The sequence below is a fragment of the Anarrhichthys ocellatus genome, unplaced genomic scaffold (assembly GCF_004355925.1).
Source record: "Anarrhichthys ocellatus isolate YVR2014 unplaced genomic scaffold, GSC_Weel_1.0 scaffold16, whole genome shotgun sequence".
In the NCBI taxonomy this organism is placed as follows: Eukaryota; Metazoa; Chordata; class Actinopteri; order Perciformes; family Anarhichadidae; genus Anarrhichthys; species Anarrhichthys ocellatus.
The window spans coordinates 3694044-3711299 of NW_022280046.1; the positions used below are offsets into that span (position 1 = coordinate 3694044).

At 41.1% G+C, this 17256-nt stretch overlaps 1 protein-coding gene across 1 annotated transcript in view; it reads left to right on the forward strand.

The window, feature by feature from the left end:
- The first annotated feature begins 2994 nt into the window (after positions 1 to 2994).
- plppr1 (phospholipid phosphatase related 1) overlaps positions 2995 to 17256 on the forward strand; it is a 51698-nt gene continuing 37436 nt past the window's right edge. Inside the window, exon 1 of the mRNA XM_031855396.1 lies at positions 2995 to 3229. The gene's annotated coding sequence lies outside the window, so the exon portion shown is untranslated. The remainder of the gene's footprint in view (positions 3230 to 17256) is intronic.

Sequence of the window (17256 nt, forward strand, 5' to 3'; positions counted from 1 at the left end):
AGACAAAACTATTATCCAACAGATCAAATTTCACAAACGTTGCAATGAGGTCATCGCAGGACCATCAGCCTGGGCCAAATAACATTCAGTCTAGTGGAGTCGGGTAGGTTATATCAGCTCTGATTGCATGATGCCTCATAATCGCTGCAGGGTATTTGTTGACTGGAAGTTTGAAGTGCGCTTTGAAAGACAAATTACATGTGGGGTTATTCTTTCAACTGCAGCTGCTTGTTCATTGGTTTATCATGCTGCTGCCTGCCAGTGGTGGAAAGTAACTAAGTACATTTTCTCTGTTACTTTACTTCAGTACAATTGACCCTTGCTATAAGTCCAGCCCCTTGATCGCAGACTGGACAATCATAGCGTAGCATTGGCAAGCTCTGACCAAGGTCCCACAACTGCTCCATAGACTCTCACGCAATCATTTCAGATGTTCTTCATTTTCTGGCTGGTTTTGTGGATTTGGAGCTAATTTAAGGTTGTGTAATAGTACAACTTGTTACCGGGAGATGTTGGAAGGAGATATTAATTTCTAAAATATTACATTTCTAGGCAATAGCCTACGGAGCTAACATTAGAATACGTAAGCACATCATTAATTAGCGCTAGCACTTTTATGCTAAGCTAGCTACCGAAGGATTACTGAATACAAATGCTGCTTTGGCTTTGGCTCTGCTTGATTGTAACAGAGAATTAAGACCTGCCCGGCTACACAGGAACAGTGCTGTTCCTTCATTTCATTGTCTTCTGTCTCAATCCCCAGTTGATTGGGTCGTTCACTTTTACACTGTGATCTGTAGGCTTTAGCGTCTATCCTTATTTATTGAGCTAGTTTTTGCTGCTAAATCAGTTTGGCATCCTGGATATATCCTTTAAACTCGTATTGTAGACCCCTCTGTCTGCTTCTCTCTGATATCACTTTTTGTTGGTCCATGAGATAATTTTTTTGCAGGGATTGCAGTAGTGACAGTGTGGGCTGCATGGTAGCTCTGACAGTGTAGCAGCAGGGGGCGGGGCTTAGTGAAGCGTCAATTGTCAATTGCTACTTTTAAGTAAAGGGTCTGATTTCTAATTATGCTGCTGCCAGTCTTGGTCTGTTTGGGTAAACCATTTCTTGTTTGGAGATACAGGTACAACAAAAGTTTCAGATTGGGTTTAAAAATCTACCTTAAAGTTTATTAGAAGTCAATGCATTCTCTTAACGTCATCCTTCTTCACATTCACTCAGTGACATACAAACATACCTTAGCACTAACTGATACATCCACGGTCTTCTGCTGTCAGCAACTACACTGATGCCCTGAGCCATTAGAAGTAAAATGCCTTGCTCAAGACTACATTGGCAGTTATATATAGACCCTATCCTCCAGTCCTGAGCCTGATTTGTCTTCCTCGAGGCTACCACTGACCCTGTTAAAATCAAGTGAAACATCCCAAATATAATACCAAATTTGTCCAGCACATCTTCAGACCACTTCAGCGCTATACTGTTAAATATAACTTGTGCTGAATTTACATTTTTCTTTATTTTACAGTAACATCGTTTTTTTCTGCTCAGTTTGATTAATGTGACTGAAGGCCACAGATGAGGAAGAAGGGGAGGAGTGAAAGAACTGGGCTGAAAAAGCAGAGGATTGGAAGAGTGGGGTGGGGGGGGGGGGGGGGGGGGGGGGGGCTGAGCACAGAGTCTAATGTAGCGTGCTCCCAGAATCTAGATCACTGAACACACCAGTGTTCCTTCAGTCATTTCTTGTAGCAGAAATGGGCACCCTGGTTTCACTTGAACGTGTTTGTCCCAGTATCGGGCAGTAGTGCGTCCACAGTGCTAATGCTACGACTAGCCGGATCACAGAGGTGGGGCTGCAGGTTTGGACTTTGAGACAAGACACCTTATGCAATAAGCTAGAGCAACAACTTAATTGCATAAAGGGAGGGGGGGGCAGAGACGGCAGTGACGGCGCCTTGGGAATAAGCCTTAAATCCTTCAGTGAAGAATGATCAAAATTCATCATAGCCTGTAAACCTATCTTGTGGCTTGATTTGGCAGCTGAACTTGAATGTGACCATAGCATTAGTATATGTTACTTGTTGACTCATTTCAATACAGTCTGATACTAATATTGGACCCATCAATGACTGCAATGAGAGGGGGTAAATATAATTGAAGTCGTTTTGCAGTTTAGAGATGTTCATATTGATATTGTAGTTTTATTCAATTGTATGAATAGCTTATTTAAAGAAATGGTGATATCGTTAGGCCATTTTAATGCATTCAGAATTCTATGAGGAAATTGGTGGATGGGGAAAGTTCTCCTAAATCACTCACACAAACCACGAAATCTGTTCGAACAAGTGGTTCTTGCATGAGGCCAACTGTGTTGGACAAATACATTTAAATATCAAACCAATCATACAACCCGTCTCTAAAATTGTTATCTTTTTTTTTGGCATGTTTCATTCATGCACTTCTGTGTCATTGTTTTGTGAGTAAATGCTTAATTTCATTTTAGTAGTGGGAGTTCAGGAGTTTCTCCTATTACTTTTCCTCATGGCATTTGGCAAAAGTGTATGTTTGGACTTGATGTGTTTATCCTACATTTTATTAGGCTTCTCGCAAATAAATCTCATATGTCTTACATGATAATAACATTTTTTTGTAAATGAAATGTCCCTATTGAAAACCAAATCTTGGTTTGAATTAAAAAAAACTCTTCTGTGAAAATTGTACAAGTATGAATCTTCATAATCTCATACCAGTATCAGCGACTATACCTCAACAGCAAAGTATTCCGCCTGTCTAACGGTAAACGTGTGAAGCTGCATGAATATGAAGCAGGGATTGAGAGGACACAAAGCAGCCTCTCTGGGGTAAGCAAAGGTTTGTCCCTATAGGACCTGGGGGGCTATAGGCCAGGCTGGCTGGGAATATGCGGACACAGACAGCCGACTTGCTTGTAACACAAGGTCCCACTCCCCACACAGAATTAAGTACGCTCCGCAGGACCCGAGTACGCGTCTTGTCCCCGCCCCCTCCGACAAGGCACAGCATCCACACGCTGCGTGATCCCCATCACAAACCGAGAGCGGCGGCTTCGCGGAGCCTGATGGAGTAGTAGTACTAGTAGTAGTGGGAGTGCTCGCGGGTTTCTTTCGCCCTCTTCTCCTCCTTTTTTTTTTGTTGCTTTAATGGATTCGCCTTTTCTCCGGAATATCGCTTCATCCCATCGCGGTAAGTGTGCGCGGTGCCTGCAGATGCTGTGGTTGGTGAGAGAAATAAGAGGAAACGGGACTGTGCAGCTATTGTCTGTTACTGTGGCAAGTTCGGACCTTAATCAAGTCGCAACGCGGGGGTCTATTCAGATAAAAAGAAGGGAATCGAAGCTCGGAATGAAAACGGATTTTGGTTTTCAGTGGGAGAATGTGTGGACGACAGTGCTTAAATGATTGTAGAGGATCGATATCGGTATTTTTTAACAGACACCTGTCTCTCTACCAGCAACAGTGACCGTTCTCCGGGGCTTATTTACGCCCTTACAAATACGCGTATTTGCCGAGCGCTGCGCATCCCTTATTTATAGGAGTAAAACAAACATATGTGCAAACGTTTCGCCTCTGTTGCCGAGCAAACGTGTCTTCAGTACAGCAGGAAAAAAAAAATCGGCCCAACTCCCCCCCCCCTCCCCCCGACATCACAGGCTGGCTGTTCCTCCACGAGCGCCCCCCCCCATAGACATGCACGGCGTGGTTGATGCTTTTTAGATTTCCAAGAGGCTGAAATCCATGCTTGTTGAGATACCTTGTTGAGCGGTATATAGGGCAATTAATTCAGTGCAGCGTTTGCCAACATCACCATCATCATCCTCATCCTCTGATTGCTTCTCCCATCATCATATTTGGAAAAAACGGCACTGTGCATGTGCAGACTTGGCCTTAGCTTGAGTGTGAGAGCTGAGCAAAGGGGCCGAACCTCGTCTTCCAATGGTGCTCCCACATTGAAGGAAATACCAGTATGAATAAAATCATATTTCTGATATAAAGGATTTGTTATGAATGTCTGATTTGGTCCAATATGACCTTATCCTAAAGGTGCTCTCTGGACATGAGGTTCAAATGCATGGGGGGGTATATTTGACTGTAAGTTGTGTATAAGGCTGCAAATGTGATCAAACAATACATTTAAACAAATCTGGGATGATTAACAACAAAATGAATCAAATCTTGCCGAGTGGGGTTGAGAGGCGTTGCAGACCAGTGACCACGCTGGACCCTCCATGTATCGCAGAAGTCAGCGCTCGGCTCTATTGTCCAAACAAGTGCTTCTTATTTTGAATCACTTGCCCTGATTATTGGATAGTTTCCCCCCGCCGTCCCCTTTACATCCTCAGTGGTGGAGATGTGATGAGGTTAATGCTTCCTGCCTGTCTGCACATTGCCATCTGTACTGGATCCTCCTCCTTGTGTCCCCTGGCTGAGGGCTGCAAGCAAGATAGTATCACCTGCCCAGAGAGGCACATATTTCAGCTATTTGTACTTGGGAATTTGTGCGTTGTTTTGCCGCGTGTGTTTGTATTTGAAATGTGTGCTCATGCCCGTCCCTGGAGTACACTGGAGCAGGGAAATGGTATTATTCAACAGACAGATGGCGGGCGGCTGGGCAGCAGGTGAGCCTTTCATTGGCTGTCAGCAGGGCCCGCCGAACGCGAGACAACTCTTGGCATAAACCTACCGGCACGCCATACAGCGTCACAAGTGTGCGTTTTATACAGTGTGTGTGTTGAAGGTTTGAGTATGCAAATGCTTCTTTGCAGACAAGAGAGCGCACACGGGGAGTGCATGTGTAAAATGTCCCATTCTATATTGCTCACACAGAAGGTCTTGTTTTGCTGTAGGGTGCCTGTGTGTGTTTGCCTTTCCTTGAAAGATTATGTCACTTTTGACCAATCAGACAGCAAAACAGGCTGAGGTCACGATGACATCATCATACATGGCAATGATATGATGTTCGCTAGTGACATCATCAGGTACTCTGATGTTTCTACCATCAACACGTCTATTAACTGATCATGATGGTTATTGTGCTTAGATTCATCAGTGTTATTGTTGTGATGATTATGTGCCAATTTGGACACATGATTTAGATTGTGTCCGTTTTGATAGAAAATGTGCCAGTTTTGGGGACATTTTAGTCATTGGATGGTCATAGTTTGATGTTATTGTTAGTTTTAGTCTAGTTTTGTTGAACAATGACTAAACACATTTATTTTGAAGTCAGTGCACATTTCTGATTACAGTCGTCTAATGTTGGTTGATACCACTGTCATAGACGTTGTTGTTGTTTACTGTTAACTGAAATGATGGTCAAATACTTTCCTGGGCTGCCACAGTCTTGTTCTTTGTCCCGTTTTTCATTATCTCTCAAGTTAGTTCTGATTCATCAATTCATTCTGGTCACATCGTGATGGTTATCATGATCAGAAGTTCGCAAGGGAGGGACAGCGAGAGGGTTGATCTTGAGATTTGTCGAAAATAGAAATTGAGCTCTCGTGTACGATCACCTCGTCACATCACACGCGATGAATCAAAATGTAACATGGGTCCTGAACAGCAGCGAGTGAGTGCTCAGGGAAACTGGATAACGCATATCGCTTCTGGCTATTTACACTAAAATGCTTCAGTTATTTCTTGCTGCCTTTTGGAGCACACAAAGCTGCTACAGTGCTCTGAACGCATGGCAAAGAAAAAAAATTCAAATAATGGTGATACGGTGCTGTTCTGAAATGTGTTACAAATTCCAATAATGGCAGGGAGACAGCGGCCAATGCCTTACGTTGTTAAAACACCAGAAGGGAAGCTGCAGGAAGCGCTGACCTCTGAACTCATGTCTGCTTGTCTAACTCCTCCTCCACTACCACACTAGAGACTGGCTATTGATCACATGCACACACATACGTACACACATAACCCCTTTCCCCATGCTCCGTTGATAGCAAGTATTTGATTACCACAAGATGCGGGGGGGGCAGTGTTATTAGAGCAGTGGGAGTGTCCAGATTGGGCCATATATCTGTCACCGTGACGCCTCCTGGGAATGCTTAGCCCTAAGGTGAGATAAGGCCTGCCTCTGAAGACTGAGAGGCCCTCCCTTTATCTACGAGGAGGCTGATATATGCAGGTGATATATAGTGTGAGAGACGAGCAGGACAAACGGGAACACTGGCTGCACCCCCTGAATGTGTTTGCTCGGTTTTGCCAGAAGCCAAATACAAATGCAATAACGGCTAATGTGGCTTAACATCTACAGTTGTGTGAAAAAGTGTTTGCCCCCTTCCTGATTTCTTATTTTTTTGCATGTTTGTCACACTTAAATGTTTCAGATCATCAAACAAATTTAAATATTAGACAAAGATAACAAAATGCAGTTTTTAAATGAAGGTTTTTATTATTAAGGGGGAAAAAAAATCCAAACCTACATGGCCCTGTGTGAAAAAGTGATTGCCCCCTAAACCTAATAACTGGTTGGGCCACCCTTAGCAGCAACAACTGCAGTCTTTTACAGCGCTGTAGAGGAATTTTGGCCCACTCATCTTTGCAGAATTGTTGTAATTCAGCCACATTGGAGGGTTTTCGAGCATGAACCGCCTTTTTAAGGTCATGCCACAGCATCTCAATCGGATTCAGGTCGGGACTTTGACTTGGCCACTCCAAAGTCTTCATTTTGTTTTTCTTAAGCCATTCAGAGGTGGACTTGCTGGTGTGTTTTGGATCATTGTCCTGCTGCAGAACCCAAGTGCGCTTCAGCTTGAGGTCACGAACAGATGGCCGGACATTCTCCTTCAGGATTTTTTGGTAGACAGCAGAATTCATGGTTCCATTTACCACAGCAAGTCTTCCAGGTCCTGAAGCAGCAAAACAGCCCCAGACCATCACACTACCACCACCATATTTTACTGTTGGTATGATGTTCCTTTTCTGAAATGCCGAGTTACTTTTACGCCAGAAGTAATGGGACATACACCTTCCAAAAAGTTCAACTTTTGTCTCGTCAGTCCACAGAGTATTTTCCCAAAAGTCTTGGGGATCATCAAGATGTTTTCTGGCAAAACTGAGACGAGCCTTTATGTTCTTTTTGCTCAGCAGTGGTTTTCGTCTTGGAACTCTGCCATGCAGGCCATTTTTGCCCAGTCTCTTTCTTATGGTGGAGTCATGAACACTGACCTTAATGGAGGCGTGAGGCCTGCACTTCTTTGGATGTTGTTCTGGGGTCTTTTGTGACCTCTTGGATGAGTCGTCGCTGCGCTCTTGGGGTAATTTTGTTCGGCCGGCCACTCCTGGGAAGGTTCACCACTGTTCCATGTTTTCGCCATTTGTGGATAATGGCTCTCACTGTGGTTCGCTGGAGTCCCAAAGCTTTAGAAATGGCTTTGTAACCTTTTCCAGACTGATAGATCTCTATTACTTTGTTTCTCATTTGTTCCTGAATTTCTTTGGATCGCAGCATGATGTCTAGCTTTTGAGGATCTTTTGGTCTACCTCACTTTGTCAGGCAGGTCCTATTTAAGTGATTTCTTGATTGAGAACAGGTGTGGCAGTAATCAGGCCTGGGTGTGGCTAGAGAAATTGAACTCAGCTTTCCAAAGATGTGATAAACCACAGTTAATTTATGTTTTAACAGGGGGGGGCAATCACTTTTTCCCCCTTAATAATAAAAACCTTCATTTAAAAACTGCATTTTGTGTTTACTTATTTCTAATATTTAAATTTGTTTGATGATCTGAAACATTTAAGTGTGACAAACATGCAAAAAAATAAGAAATCAGGAAGGGGGCAAACACTTTTTCACACAACTGTATATTGACAAGGATGCTTGATTCATTTGAGGGAAGAGCGGTATGTTGCTGGCTTGAGTACACACATGCAGCCGCTATTTGTAGCGTGCCAGACTGCAGCGCATGCCTCTCAGCCCAGACTCGTGTATATAATTAGTTTGAATGGAAACAGGAGCTAATGGAGAAATACTTGAAATTACAGCCAAATGTCGCTGGCTGAGAGGCTTGGGTGATTTTTTTTTTTTTTTTAAATGCTAACGAACCATATTAAGGAGGAAGTTTAGATTGTATAAAGTGAGAACACATCAAGACATCGCATTTAAAAAATGCAAAGCACCACAGTTTGGTAAAGAGTAGAATCATTTGTTTGATTGTTCATCACTAGTTTCCAGTGTGACTAATGTTTGTTTTTAATGAATCTTTTGGCAGACGTTGCAGCTACTTGAATTAATGTATATGTTAATTTGTTATCGAACATCAAACCCTCTGCCTTTGCTGGGCCCGCTGAGCTATTCTGGACACGTAGGCGGCGATCCCACTGATAAGCAACGGAAGAAGTGAGAGCGGAGTCATTTGTCCTCTAGTGTTCTCAAAGTAAGGATGTGAAGCACATTTCTAGATGTGCCCGTGGTTGTATTTTATATGTTTTAGTCTACAAAGCCAATTCGTCGTGAAGGGAGCAACCGTGTGAGTTGAAATAGTTTTGAACTCGACCAGAACATTTGCGCTAACTACGTGGCTTTGTGAATCTATGCATGGAGAGACGTGAGAGGAAAGAGCAGAGATGCTCGAGGGAAATAACAGAGAGAACCCGGTGAACTCGAGATCCGACAAGTGTCTTTGAGTGATAGTAAGTAAGGGTTCCTTATGTAAATGTACAAGTACAACAATGTACAAATAGAAGTACCATAGTTCAAAATCCATTAGTAAAAGTATCCCACATACAGTAAGTACTATAAACAGATTAAAGTATCACAATAAGTACTGTACTGTAGCCAAGTGGTTTTCAATTTCGGGGTCAGGCTTCTCCAAAGGCTCACCATCTGACTTTTCTGTAATCTTTTTTTTTTTTGTGTGGAAAAATAAAGGATAATGAGAGAAATGTCTCTTTGTGGAACAGCTTATCATCTCTGAAGGGAAAAGGGACGACTACACGGCTTTTTTTGTAAGTAGTCACTCGCCATAAAGGTTGGAAACCAGTGGTTTAATCTTTAGCAATGTGTTGGGTCTGATAAGCTTATCATATGTTTTAATGTAAAATGTTAATCTGAAAGTAACTAGTAACTTTATCCGTCATGTACTTGTGATAAAAAGTACAATATTTCCATCTAAAATGTAGTGAAGTAGAAGTATAAGGTAGCCTAAAATACAAATACTCAAGTAAAGTATTTCACAATTGTACTTCCAGTATGTACAGCACATGAGTAGGCTGAGTATCGTTTGAATTTTTCTGCTGCTAGTTTTGATTGGCTAGCTGAGTGAAACTTTCCTTGGTATATGTAAGTATTAAATGTTGCAGCTAAACTGTAACTTTGCCTCAGTAAACTACCGTATATATATATACAGCATATGAGTAAATATCTGATTAAAGCATTTGCTGAAAAGACTATAAAGCATCTATTAGTTTTTCCATGCCAACTTACTTGACACTTTTCACTACTCTGTGCCACAGATACATTTCCGTCTGTACCAGAACAATATTAAGATTTGATCTGATCGAGGTCACTGCATCATGATTTCACAGCTGTTAAGTCTCTCTGATCAGTGCAGATTGTCAGCCTCTAACAGGGCAGGCCCACAAACCTACAGCAAATATCCTTTAGCTGGACGTTTAATGCACATCTGTTCTGGTAAAGCTGCACTTAAAAGTAGACTTTAGTGCCTTCTAGAGACATAGTGTAGTCACAATAAGTTAAGAATAAGGTAAAGGTTTATATACATCTTTAGATAATTAAAGTGCAAACACAGATGTGCTTGTGAATGAAATGATTGCAAGGATGATTAAGACTCCGCACAAGCAGGATTTTGTAAGAATATTGAGAAATCTCAGAGGGGAGAGAGTTCTTTATCTCCAGCTGGGTCAGGAGGATGGTGCATTGAATTTTTGCCGTTTAGCTATTTTTAAGACACACAAAAGCGTCAAAATTCACGAGTCGGATAGTTACTGACGTATTTCATATCATAGAATAAACCATTCAAATATCTTAGGCTTGTGTTAACCACAGACTTTATTTCAGGCGTCTAACAAAAAAACATAAAAACAAAAAAAACATTGTATTGCATTCAAGTGCAAGGGCAAAAATGCTAACTCATTTCCAGGTTTTAGGACTCATTCCTGCAGCACTCTATTGGGCTGAATAATAGCTGAACATCCAGAGATCAAGAGCTCGTTTGATCTAAGTATAGACGGAAATCTGGAGATGTTACAAGGCAGCATGACAAAAAAAACTTTCACAGCATCACTCAGCATTCAACACACACACACTCACACACTCACACAACTACAGAACCCTTGGGGGGGACTCGTGAAATGCATTTTTTCCCCAACTTAAGAATTTACATTCATACATATGCAAATATACCTGAAACCCTTGCAGTTGTTTAATTTGTTGGAATGCAAAGCAACAACCACCATTCCTGCGGCATTAATTCACTGCTTTGGCTCAACCAGAACATATAGAATTACATCTAGAAGAAGTACAATATTATAAAATTGAATTTAGTTTTAATCGTTGCTCTGAAGAACCAATAATTAGTCAATAAAAGTAGATTGTATTGACAAGGAAGCTCAAATCAAAATAAGCAGAAAAGCCTCAAGGTGTCACCACACTGTATATTAACTAGCAGAATATTCATAAGTGATAATGAAGTAGGTGCTAAAATCACACAGGATTTTTTTGTAGAGTTGAGAAAAGCGCAGATGGAGGTATGACATTGTGGCAAAAATGATCACGGCTGTGGCCATGAGATAAAATGAGCTTCAGAGAAAAAAAATGTCCTCACTCTGGAAAAAGACATGAGGGTGAAACACCAGGCCAGCAGCTGAGGCGAACCCTTGATATGTGGGAATACAGAAATGTGTGAAAACAAGCCTAATATCTCCTCGGCCCTTCTCTGCTGCATCTTCATGTTTTGCTTCTCTTTCTCACGTACTGTAAAGTCTCTCTCAAGGGGAAAGGTTTTTATTTCTTAGTTTGAGAAGTTTGGATTCTTTTCTCAAAAGGACATTCCTGATCTTTTACTGTCAACCTCGTTCTGTGTGTGATCTCATCTTACTTGTCTCTGTCTTTGACATTCTTGAGTCCTCTACTGTGTATCGCTGCCAGGCTTTGTTCAGCTTTTCCAGTTAAGCTTTCTGTCAGAAAGACAAAAAAAAACACAACAACACAATCAAGTGATACTGTTCTTCATTGTGGTTAGCACTGTTTTCAGTAGTATTGTAAGAAACGACAACATAGCATGTATTAAAGACACACAGCAAATTTCAAGCGTGTATGTTGGAGAGCTTTAAAAGGAGTATACCAGTATATATAACATTGCCGGACTCATGATTGACAGTTAAAAGAAATTAAAATGAATCAACATCGATGCAGCAGAACCAGAGATATTGTCCTTTATATTCAAGACTTTCTTCTTCCTTGTTTGAACCTGACGCCTACATTACCCACAAGGCAGATTGGTTTATAACAAGTCAGAGATTTATGTGTGTTTTTGCCAAGAAAGAATGTTGAAAACAGTTGATATCTTTGGGTTATGTTGCTTCAATTTGGGTTTCTTTCCTTATCTTTCAAGCTACAAGGACGTGATCTCTCACTGGCTTCCCACACCCAAACACTGGCAATTAATTGTGTTTGCTGGAATGCGTGACCAATTCGAAGGCTTGAACCCACGGCGGCTCTGCGGGGATGAATGAGCGCTTTGCTTCGGCACCATCTGTGTGTTAACACAGCGAGTTAATGAGATTTGATGGCTAATGCCAACAAAGTTGTTGAATATCTTCAGTAACGTTAAAGCTCGGTATCATTCTGGTGGAAGTGAATCAAAGTGAAAGTGGGGATGTTCAAATCATATTTTCTGCATAGTAATTCGATTTTTCTTTTGTCAACAGAAGGTCTCAGGGCTCTTTAGTCATGCATTTGTAAGGGGAATTGCAATGGTAATGGATTCTTATTTTGTTTGCAAAGTATTTGACAAAATGATCTATGAGCTACTGTGTGAGCAGCATGGGTCTTTAGAATTTACATGTATGGTGAACCCTAAACATCACTTATGCATATGCATGTGGTACGTGTGATATGTGGAGGCGCCAAGAACCGTGGCTGCCAGTAAAAAGAGAAAGCATCAAAACGTTATCTGTAATTCCTGCTGAAGATGACAAACAGCAGGTCCCAGAAGAGTGAGTTCATCTCCCTCAAATTAACCGCCTTCTTAAACAAGATTTAAGCCTCATTTTTGTCTTTTTTTTATCCCTCCTCTGTTTGTCTTTCTCATGCCTCTTCTGACTCTGACTCTCCCTTTCTTTCCGCTCTATCTGCCGCGAGTCACTGATGTTTGGCTCTGAGGGGAGATATGGAGAAGAAAGACGACAATGTTATTTTATGTTAACACAGATTTCTTATGTGCACGACAGAGCGAGTTCATCACTGCCTGACAGTGGCAGTTTGGAATTACATTCTCCAGGAAAGTAGCGCAAAGGCACTGGATGTGCATTTTCAGAAATTGTACATACTTTGTCAACAAATGCGTTTGGAGAAAATCCATTATTATTGTTTTCCACGGAAAAATGGATTCCCCAGTGTTGAGAAAGCCCTAAGGGAAGTATGAAAACTGACTGGAGCGACAGAGATGCTCCATTGGCAAGATAGGCAGCTGTGGGACAGCTCTGTGTCCGTGATAGAGAGACAGTGTGTGCTGCACATTCGGCAGATGAGGAATTTTAAAATGAGATGTGTACACCATGATGGCCATAAACCTTTTTTCTCAGTTATGATTTCAGGAAGAAGTCTAAAAAGGGGATTCATGGTCTTTGAGGGTTGTATAATAGATGTTAAAAAGAATCCTTTGGTGACAGCAGGAGCATGTTCAACAGCCCTCAAAACTCTCTGTAGTCCAAGTAAAAGGCACAACAGTGAAGGGTTTGGACACAGACTGGCATGCTGAGTTGGCGTGTGTCCCAGCAAAACATGTTCCTTTGTTTTCATGCAAAAAAAAGCCTAAAACTCAAAATAGCCTCGATTAAGGTGCTGTAATTCATCATGATAACCATCTCTGCATCAACCTACGGAAAGCAGCAATACAGCATGATACACTCTTCAATGCTTAACACACTGAAATGGCCTCAACTCAAAAATGTAATTGGCTGCAGCTCATCTTTAAATGTCTACATTCCAACTATCACAATGCATCATTTAAGGCATTCTACACAATACTTTTAACATTCCTACAGTCAGAAAAGCAATTGAGAGCATTCATGTTTAAGTCTCCTCTCGGACTGGAATAACTTACCTTCAAACATACAATCCGTAGCATTATTTCACATGTTTAAAAAAAATGGGATGCTTTCTTATTTTAAGTTAAATTGTTCATGTTTCAGATGATGCTATGCTAGACAATGTGCTGTGTATGCTATATTTTTCTCTACTGTATATTTGCTGGGTTTGTTTTTGTCTCTCCCATTACTTTAATGTCTTTGTTTCGTTTCTTGTTATTCATTTTTGTATGTATTGTGTTGTATTGTTGGGACCTCCAAAAATACGAGATGGTTCATTTCAAGAGGTTTGTCCTACTTGTACACACAACCAAGAGACTAAAACCTTAAAATATTCTATTAAGAGCTATTTAATATCACTTCAAATCAAAAAGGAAATCAGCTCCTCGATAAATGAAAAAGACAATTAATAAATGATTGAATTGTGTCAGCGCTGTAGTTTCCTCTAGTATAGAGCGTCTTCCAGCTTGGTCCATAGTCCGATATGTTCGAACGTGAAGTTGCCAGTGCAGCTTTTTGGAATTTGCACAAGTTCGATACCTGATGCTCCTTTGTTAAAGTATAAAGGACAGAAGGGCTACACCACCGACATGCTGGCAGTGATAACTGGAAGGTAATATTTCCCCAGCTCTATCACCAACTCCGTCATTGTGACAGTTTTAAGTTGCACTCAGCCGGAGACCAGGAGATGGTCAATCAGATGATATTTGCGAGCTCAATATTTCAAAGTCAGCTCCTGCCATCTCTGAGAGGACAGCGTTCCCGTCTAGACAAAGTCATCACAGGCTGGCTGAGTGGAGAGGAGAGACTGATGAATCCCGACAAGGCCTGTGGGCGGCTCGTTTGACGAGCTCGCCTCCGGGAAGATGATCCGATCACCTTTCATCTGACTGTAATTAACCGGCTGAAATTAACTGGAAGAAAAATGCTCCTTGGTTTGTGATCTTTGGTACATCTTTCGAAACTGCGATGTCATCGTGGCGAGAGGCAAAGAGAAATCATGTTAAGACTTTACTGTGACTTGGTCCAATTGTTCAAGCGCTGCGACTCCTCAGAGCTGTGAGGCTGTTCTGCTTGTGTGAGAAATAAGTGAATGTTGTGTAAACTCTTTGACATTGAGTGCAGCCCCCCTTAAATTTTCTGATTCGAATCATCTGTCACAGAGCCCCGAGTGAAATCAAGCTCACAGCCACACTGTCAAATTGCCAGTTGTTTATTCTGTCTCTTCCCTCTGCAGCCACAGAAGAAGGCAAAAATATAAGCTTACACTGCACAGTTTTCTATTTATTTTTATAATTAGACCACGTCTCAAAAGATTTAGGGTTGTGGCCACTTTGAGCATCAAAAAGACAATACTTGCCAATCATTTAGTGCCTTTATAGGTTTACTTATCTTGTTTCAGCAACTTTATAATGAAGTAAATGAAGCAAGCACAAGCACAGCACCCTTCTGTTTACCTCTGTAACATTTTGTTATTGATTGAGGGGAAAATCTATGGTTGTTGGTCTGTCTGGCGGCCCAGTGGTTACTAGCATACTGTACACTATGGTTGCAACATCCCCCGGTTAGACCTCAATCCTGTGGTAGCTCCAATTGGCTTTTCCACCCCAAACGCACCGCACCAGAGTCAGTATGGAAACGGATCAAGACCCTCCCTAGAACCGATTTATGCTTTTGAATACATTTTGTTGTTCCTATAGAGATAGATTGCAGCTATTATGATTGCAGGTGTTTGGCATGTGATATATTGTGCATCATAGGCTGACTGTGCTGCACAATATCATAATTACATCACATGTATCATATCATATTGTATAACATTGCGACATATCCAGTGAGCGCCACTCTCTGCAGTTATAGTCTTTTGCTAATTAGCGCTGTATATACAGGGAACAGTGCTTATCATGGGAAAAGAACAACCCCTCAAACAAATCAAGTTTTCCACTTGAGATAAAAATCACAGTTGGCTACATGAATGTTTTCATTTGACTGGTGTAATAAAAGCATGGTTCAGTAGAGCAAGCTGCAGAAATGATGAATAATTTAACCCCTGTTGGCGGAAGTAGAGAGACTTTCAAAAACCAGTCAAATATCTTGGAGTATCGGAAAGTATAACTGTGTAAATGTGATTACATTTAATTTTGGGGGCTTTTTTTAAAAACCACATTACAAACGTGACTACTCAATTTACTCCCGGTAGTTGATGCCTCCCCAGCTGACATAATCTGAAAAGTCACCAAGTCACTGGAGGCCGATTATAACCGTTAATGTGCACTGAGACGGATCGCGAGGATGGCTAGCAGTAGAGGGTTTTTTTTTCCCATGGATTTACTGAAAGCAATTAAATTTACATGGCATGCAAGACTTCTAATGTGGGTGTTCGCAGTTTTAGTGAAGTGTGAGACTATCCATCAACTAGAAAACCTGAGTTCAGCCTCACCTGACAGCTATCCACCCTGCTGAAGTGGCCTTGAACATAAGAGTGAGCCTCTATACCAGCTCCGCGGTTGATACTGATTTGATATCTGCGCTGATCTTTCGCAGGTTAAATAAGATTATGTTTTAAATCTGCAGCTCTTGTCACCTTAAGGCAAACTTACACCAGTTTTAAAAGTTTTAAGTAGCAGGTGATGGGATGGCCGGTGCTGATTTGTGTTTCACTACAGATACCAAACAGATTTCTTTCCCGTGTTAAGAGCTGGGAGACTGAGGGTCAGATTGTTTCCATCTAACGTCAGGTTGATTAGCCTGGATTTAGTGTTCAATGAGACGGGGCCGGCTCTTAGGGAATGATTAGACCTTTCAGCATCACTGTGTGCCTGCGTCGAGTGACTCAGCATGTTTGAAGTGTCAGGATGAGAGTTTCACTTGTGTTTTCCTTTGTCAGTGGAACATCTGATTAAACATATAGGAGGGTTGACATTGTTTCTTGATTCAGTTTTTCAAATGTTTCTACATTTGTAGATAAACATAGAGATACTCCCAGTGTGCCCATTTTATTTTAGAGGAGTTCGAGGACAAGATTGACCCCTCTCATATCTGTCCGTTAAAATATAAGGAGCTGGGTAGCTTAGCTTAGCATAAAGACAGGGAATGGAATAAAGGCTACATCAGTCATTTCAACATATAGGTTATTTTACAAATGAAACATATAACATGCTACTTAGCGACCTTTAAAGATGCTGGTAGGTGGATTTTGTTACCTTCAGACTGTCAGCCTAGCGGTTTCCTCCTGTTTCCAGTTGTGGCTCAAAGCTAAGCTAAGCTAACCCGCTGCTGGCTGTACCCTTATGTTTAATGGACAGATATGAGAGCCAAATCAATCTTTTCATTAACAGTAACTCTTGGCGAGAAAGTGAGTCAGCGTATTTCCCAAAACGCAAACTATTGCTTTAACTCTAAGTGTGGACTGTTAAATGGAAATTGAAGTAGTAATTGAGGAGTAGAAGTGTGTTACACTAATTGCAGCAACAGTCTTAATTAGCAGTCAAGCAACAGACAAGATATACAACAGGCCGACATGTACAGGATTTTTAGCCAAAATACGATAAATATATCCTTTAATTTATCTATTTTTCAGACAATGAATACAAATGTACAGTATCAGTATATACTTATCTATAATAGAGATGCATATGACACATATATGAAAATGACACACCAACATGATTTTCCATGTTTACAGTCTGACTGCTGCTGGGATCCTTGATTCTTTAGGACTGGATTTTTGTTTAGAACATTTTCTCTCCCAACTAAAACCAATTTCTTTGTGTTTACTGTGTCCCTGTTTACATTCATTTGCAATACTTTCTACCACAAATTTATATTACTTTAATGTACTGTATATTCATTTCATATTTTATTTATGTTTATATGTTATCCCTGAAGTTTAACTTGAACTTTTAAATTTTTCCTCAGAGATTCTAATTTCACTTTTACTTT